Source organism: Pelophylax lessonae (assembly GCF_965119305.1).
Source record: "Pelophylax lessonae genome assembly, chromosome: 9".
NCBI lineage: Eukaryota > Metazoa > Chordata > Amphibia > Anura > Ranidae > Pelophylax > Pelophylax lessonae.
The window spans coordinates 85,097,523-85,105,703 of NC_138776.1; positions in this window are offsets into that span (position 1 = coordinate 85,097,523).

Sequence of the window (8,181 nt, forward strand, 5' to 3'; positions counted from 1 at the left end):
ATACGTAAAGATTTCTTCACCGTAGGAGCTGTGAAAATGTGGAATAGACTCCATCCAGAGGTGGTTCTGGCTAGCTCACTAGATTGCTTTAAAAAAGGCCTGGATTATTTCCTAGGTGTACATAATATAAATGAATACTAATATTTATAGGTAAAGTTGATCCAGGGGAATATCCGATTGCCTCTTGGGGGATCAGGAAGGAATTTTTTTTCCCCTGCTGTAACAAATCCGATCATGTTTTGCTGTTTGTTTTTTTTTGCCTTCCTCTGGATCAACTGCAGGTTGTGTATATAGGATTGTATGGTTGGGTTTTCTTTACTGTTTTTTTCTTTTTATTGGTTGAGCCAGATGGACTTGTGTCTTTTTTCAACCTGACTAGTTATGTAACTATGTAAATCCATCGTAAATCACGATGCCTGCCGACCCAAAAAATAGAAAAAAAATTCAAAAACGCTTCACCTCTTCTGAGGCTACCCGCCATATGCCGCTCTTCAGCTTTGACAGCTCTTTTATAGGAAAGGGGCAGGGCCACCCGGTTACATTACCCGGTGGCACCGCCCCTTCCGACGTCACATGACATAAAGAGTGCCCCCTTGTAGTCTGTGTTGACCTTAAAGTGAATAACTCAACCCCAGGTTCACTATATGGACCCCTTATGTATTTATACATGGTGATCATATCCCCCCTTAATCTCCTCTTCTCAAGAGAGAATAAATTCAGTTCCTCATAGCTGAGCTCCTCCATGCCTCTTTGTGCACTGGTCCAAATAATTTGGTGGAGGGGGGATTATGGTGTGGGGTTGTTTTTCAGGGGTTGGGCTTGGCCCCCCAGTTCCAATGAAGGGAACTCTTAAGCATTAGCATACCAAGACATTTTGGACAATTTCATGTTCCCAACCTTGTGGGAACAGTTTGGGAATGGCCCCTTCCTGTTCCAACATGACTGTGCACCAATGCACAAAGCAAGGTCCATAAAGACATGGATGAGCGAGTTTGAGGTGGAGGAACTTGACTGGCCTGCACAGAGTCCTTACCTCAACCTGACAGAACAGCTTTGGGATGAATTAGAGTGCAGACTGAGAGCCAGACCTTCTCATTGAACATCAGTGCCTGACTTCACAAATGCGCTTCTGGAAGAATGGTCAAACATTCCCATAGACACACTCCTAAACCTTGTGGACAGCCTTTACCGAAAAGTTGAAGCTGCTATAGCTGCAAAGGGGTGGCCAACTCAATATTGAACCCTATGGACTAACCCATACTTGAGCAGACATAATAGAGCAGCATGTCATTGGAGTCTAGAAGGAAAACCAGAGCATCTGAAGTAAACCTATGTGAACACATAAACTCCATGCAGTTTGCTGGCCAAGATTCAAATCATGGTGCTGCAAAGCGGAATGGCTAATCGCTAAGCCACTGTGCCAACTAGAAATAATTTTATGGTTTTTGTTCTTTGCATGTAATTATGACACAGTACTCCTTTTTGAGCTACGCCTATTACATAGTTTAGCAAAAACCCTTACTTACCACCCCTGGTTGACATCTCTGATATGTGGAGCTGGCAGGATGGCCATTAAAGTGAACATGCTTCTTTGCCCTGCATAGTAAATTGACAATGTAACAATGTTTTTCATCACTTACAGCATACAATTTTATAATTTGGTGACTAGTAAACATTTTTGGTCACAAACCGCTTAAAAGCAATACAACTGGCAAGTGTTTAATTACTACTAATAGTCCCGCTTATAAGTGACATATGCCTGTAACAAAATGGTGTGTATGCAAAATACGCAAATGACAGGGCTGAAAAGATATTTTTCATTATAGTGCCACATCCATGTCATATGATTCGCTATGTAGACGTTGCCTTTACCTTAGTAGTATGGTCTAGGAAAGATGTCCCACAATGTATTGCAGTATTGCATATAGGCTGCACTGCAAAACATTACGCTGTGCCAAAAAGACTATAGCATGTGTGCAGGAAACAGTGACGACATTTTATAATTCTGCGTGAGGGAATATGTTTACTAGTTACTTTCCTTCAAAATAACCATACCAGCGTGTTACAGTTATACTTTATTGCTCTGTAATGGCAGGTTTCCCAGTATTTGTATCATACAACATCTGCTCATGGAAGGAACAGTAAACCTACATTTTAAAACCTTATTATTAACATTGAACCGCTTTCACTATTAAAAATAGGAGGAAAAGTTGACAATAAGGCTTAGAAAAGCTTTTACGTCATTAGAAACATAGAACAATACTGAATAGGTGAATTGGTATTGTTCACTCGAACAACCGCTCTGCAGATGGCGTTCTGGACACCATAAGCGCCTGTGTTGACCAGTTTTGGGATTGTGTGTCGATGGAATCAGTATAGTATCTGTTTGAGGAGCTTTTGGGATCATGTAGAATTCATTGACATTTGACTTGCTTCATGAGGGTTTTGAAAAGCCTACTAAAATAAGGTAGGTGTCTCCAAACCAGGGCCGAACCTGGGGGGGGCTGGGATGGGCTATGTAACCCTAGATTTTGGTCTTGCCCCCTCAGGACCAGTGCCATAAGCAGGACAGACCTTTTTAATGAGGCACTAAAGCCCAGCTTAATCCAGATGATGCACAACAATCAATGCAGTGTTCAGCCAGAAGCCAGCGTCAGCTAGAAGCTGGAGAACAGACTGCTGGCCACACCATCTTACACACAGGCTGAATATCGGATGGCCTCTGCTGGTTCAAACTGCCCAACAATTTGCCTATGTGTACAGCAGCCTGTTCGACAGAAGTTGGTCTACAGACCAGCTTCTGGCAAACAAGCATACTGGAAAACCAGCATCCAATCAGCACTGGCAGCCAATGGCTGAACCCCTGTCAGACCACAGTAGTTCAGCAGGGGAGATTGATGCACTAACATTGCTTAGTTAGTATGGTGACTTCTCTGGGTTTTTTTTGTTCAGCCCGCTGGCTTGAACAAAAAAAACCTATAGTGTGTACCCAGCTTAAGGCGAGGTTCAGACTAGTGTGAATTGGATGCGGGTTTTCTCGCATCCAATTCGCATGACAGGAGATTGTGACCCAGGCTCTCAATGGAGCGGGTTCACACAGCCCTGGATCAGCTGCCATCTTTGGCTCTGTTTCAGGTCTGAATCCAGCCATAAATTCAGGCCTGATTCCTCCCTGAAATGGAGAACAGGGACGCACCAGACCCCTGCTGTCAGCCACATCCCTCTGCAGTGTGAACCCAGCCTTAGAGTTCTGTTTAATCATCTCCTTTAAGCCACTCCCACTGGTACGTGCAATCTCGCCATACCTACCATTTACTGCAGTGCACATAGCTTCAAGGGTACAATGAAGGTGTGCACAGATACCATGCACCCCTAGATTAGATAAGGCTAAATCCAGCTCCATACTACAGCCTGTGGACCACATCCAGCCTACTACAAGATATTATCCAGCCCACAACAAGAGTCAGTGGTGTACCCTTAAAGTGCACAGAGGATTAAGGTCAGCAAAGGCTGCCTGTGGCCTCCGATTCTAAACCCCCCCCCCCCCCTCTATGTAACTGAGAAGTCTGATGGGGACCCAAATATAGATTTTTATCAGACCGTGACTATTTATAAAATATATGATGTGGCCTTTGTATTGAAAAATTTGGAGACCTCTGACATAGGCTCTAAGGCTTGGAGCACACTGCCCATTTTTAGTGTTATGATTGTGTAAATAAAAGTGCTAGGGATCAGTTGACCCCATTGGAACACATAAGGTTCAGTGGAAGCAAGCTCTTGTGCAACTTTAGTTATTGCAAACGTTATCATATTCATATAATTTTTGACTTGGGAATTTTTTTTATGCTTTGTTTAGACTTTGCAGAACAATGACAGTTTTGATATTTCTCTCACAAAAGCTTTCTTTAAAATACATTTTAGACAGAAACTATTGCGCAAGGATAGGCAATGAAACTTATATAGGGAAAATTAAACGCTCATTCAGACCTTGCAGTGACATGCAGGGAAGCGTATGTTGCTTGCAAGGAGATGGATTGTTTTGTGGTGCCACCTGTTTTGAATGCCAATAATACAGAGTAATCCAACAGACCCGTCTTGCGCTACACCCCAATTCATGGTAATGCATATACTGGACATTGTGGTGTGTTGTGTTGGCTGAATAGTGCAGGTCTGATTTGGCTGCACTGTGGTGAGTTGGTAGCCAACTCATTTGTATGGGCTACTATGATGCAATCCACATTAACCCATGACACAACACTTCATACACATCTGAATTATCATTGTCCTGTTAAAAATATAGAAAATGTTGCTCAACGGCAGTGAAACTTTTATGAAGACACTTAAATCATAAATAACAGCAAGATAGAAACACAAGCACTGTAAACTGCATTATATTTTCTACATCAGGAAATATGATGCACGACCCTTGACCTTTAGGTATTGTAAATTTTCTGAACAAATTGTAAAAATAATTTTCATTCACTTATTTTTAGACATGAAATAGCATGATTGTGTATCTTTTTAATTGCATAATTAACAATCGCCTGCGTGCATCCAGCCAAACCCGCAGCTGTGTAAATTGAAAATAAAGGGGCATGAGAAGGGTGATGGCATTGACAATTTATGGTGAAGTTATGTTTCCTGTTACTGTTTAAAGTGGATCCTCACCCAGAGAAGGAAAGGCAGCTTATCCTCTTCCTTTCCCCAGGCTCTAAAACATCTGTAGCTATTTTTTTTTTCAGGGAGTAAGTACATTTTTTTGACAAGTACACATTCCTGGTTCTTAAATCTTTGCCCAAGTGGGAATTGCAAGAGTTTGATCTACCTGCAGCCTCCCGGGGCACATCACATGTCCCAGGAGGCTGCAGGACCAATCTTCCTGCACTAATATGCCTCATGCAGGAAAGGCGGCTGTAAGACATCAGGAAGTCACAGCTGGCTCCCAAGTCCAAGATAGTGGCACAGAAAAGCTGAAGCCCAGCAAAGACTCGACTGCAGAGAAGCCAGCGAGGACTCTAGGCACTGGTAAGTACCTGTTTCTTAAAAGTCAGCAGCTGCAATATTTGTAGCTGCTGACTTTTAGCATTTTACAAAACTCTCCGAAGTTCCTGTTGAATAATAATGGCAACCTGTGCATGCTTATACAACTTATATATACTAAAAGAAACAAAAATACATTTGGCAAATGCAACAATAATAATATAATGAGTGCCAACTTATGAATAGTAATATAATAGAATATGATGAAAAATAAAATATTATGAAAAATTAGGTAAAAGTTATATATATATATATATATACACACACACACATATATATATATATATATATATATATATATATATATATATATATAGAGAGAGAGAGAGAGAGAGAGAGAGAGAGAGAGAGAGAGAGAGAGCTTTCAAATTAGAAGAATAAAGGGTTGCAAAGAATCTGCCCCATATCATCAAGGACCATTGGTGCACTAGTGACACAAATTTATAAAATAAAATCACCATTTTATTTAAAAACAAGTCATTTCTGCTGCCCATATGCTCATATATCAGCAACGACAACACTGATTTATGGAGTAAATGTGATTTATGCAGTTGGGTGGATTTACTAAAGGAATAGACTGTTCCTTTAGCAAAGTGACTGTTCACTAGCTTAGTAAATAAAGAGAAACTGTAATTATTTTGAATAGTCAATTATGTGCAAGAAAAATTAGTATAAGGATTACTTGCACAAGAATTGAATAGTGTTGGTTCTCCTTATAAAGTAAGCTGAACATATACTTTGTAAAGCAACAATCCCTTTACTAAGTAAAAATACTTTATTCCTTTAGTAAATAAGCCCCAGTTTCTTAGCCTGATCTACAAAAATGGGGTTTTGACTTATATAGACGTTGGTTGTCTTAAACGCCGCTTGAAAAAAAAAAACCTTATTGATAGAAACATCCTTAATTGATATTATATTTGTATAATATATTTATATATTATATATTTCTTTATTTCATGTGCATTCAATTGTTCCTTTATTTTATATGCGGTGAATTAGTAAATAAAACAGTTACAATTCTTCTTTTACTTTCTGTCCTAAGCATAAACATATTTCGGTGTTTAAGAAAAAAAAATCTTGTAAAAATGAAATGTAAGAAATGTCAGAATATATAAAATGATATAAAGTCTATCAGCTAGCTCATTGTTTTCTGTTCAATATATAGGTTAAATATATATGATGTGGGTAAAGGCATTCCATTTATGAAATAATTAAAAACAAAGTTACATTGTTTTTAGTAGTATATGTAGTATAAAGTAAAGCTGGCTATACATGTATACCATTTTCTTATTCACTTTCCTTTAGAGTTACCTTCAACTATGTAGTACACGAGGCCTGCCTGACTGCATACAAATTAAAAGTGTTTAGGTTTATTTTATATGGTTTTGGTAAATCTAAAGGAAAGTTGTACAAGAAAATTGTATAATGTATAGCCAGCCTAACAGTGCAGCATATACAAGGTATTAAGTGTAGTTACATTGTTCGGTGCTGATAGATTGTACGAATGGCAAGTTACAAAGACCATAGCAATTGTTTCCAATATACTTTAATAGGACAATGTTTTTCACTTTTCTGGTCTAGTTCCCAGAAACAAGTCATTTCAGAGAAATAAGATAACCTTTATTAACTACAGAGAGGTCGTTGACTGACAGTTTTTGGATGTTACCAAGGCATCCCAATCCTTATTAATCAATATAAGCTACTCTGACTCACAGCTACGTGTTGTTTTTTTTCTCATTGCCTTCTTCCTCATGTTGAAAACCCCTTTTGTGTTATCTAGTATAAAATTTGTAGCTATTCTCAAGATCCTTTTTACTTAAAAATTAAAATCTACCACAAAGTTTCTTTTCAATTTTCGTTTTTATTACACAGGTTTAGCCAAAAAAAAATTAAATATATATTTCATTGTTTTAGGAAAAGTATATGTACAAGTCATATAAACAACCTGAGGTATACAATCACAGAACATGTACAAAACGTATATAAATTACATATATACAATATAAAAACAGTAAACTTTCTGGTAAAATATATTTTGGATTCAGGTTAACTTACATTCAAAACAGTTTTTCTTTGAGATCTGGACACGAATAAACATATATATACAAATATACATACACCAGTGCATAGAAAATAATGCACCACAGGCCAGATTCCATGAAGAATGCTAATTATTAAAGACAATGACCTCTAAGATCTAACCAGAAATTATCTTTATCTGGTTTGACTTCAGCAAAGGGATCTCTGATCGGTTGCTTTAGGTTACTATTATTAAGAACCAATACTTAAGAAATAGCATTTTTATTGGTGTTAGATGGATGTTTTTGAAACAGTAGACAGTTTTTGTGTGGTTTTACCAAAATATGTCCATTTAACATCAGATCTGCAAACTGGTTAAAGAAATACTCCACTTCCACCCAAAAATGTAAAGTGTACACCGTTCCACATTAGGATTACATTAAGACCCCTCCGCCAACTCCTCTACTTAAATCATGCATAAGAAAACCTAGTTACTAACTAGTTCTCTTGTGCCTGATTTGACGTTTGAAGAAACACAACTGTGTCCAATTTTTCGAAAGTGGAATTTTCAAAATTGTTAAACTAGACAAAATAAAATAAAGAGCACCTGTGCTCACATTGGGCATACAATCATGTGAAGAAGTTCTGTTTTTTTTTTTTTTTCACTTTTGTCACTTCCCCTGATCTCACCCTTAAAAAGTCATGTCCATCACTTTACTAGTGTGAAAATGGCTTCTCTAATTCAGCCCCACACCTCTACTAAAAACAGATTCCCATCCCAACACTAAATTATGCAGACCCAACTTATAGTCAAATTATAAATGCCTACCACATGAAAAAATACATATATAAATATGCAATAATTAAATTATAAATGGTAAACAATAAAATAATTTTGTGTAATTCACGTCTGTCAAACTCCTTGAGCTCACAAGGTATGGCCATTATAAGGTTATGGTGGCTATTATCAGGCAGACTGAAATGGAAAAATAGTGTAGGGGATATAGAGAGGACATATGGAGAAGCAAAGGTTTTGAATTAGAACCCTTTTTATGAAAATTACAAGGTTCCATATACATTTACCATAAATCACCTTGTTATGTGAAATAATCAGAGAGCCGC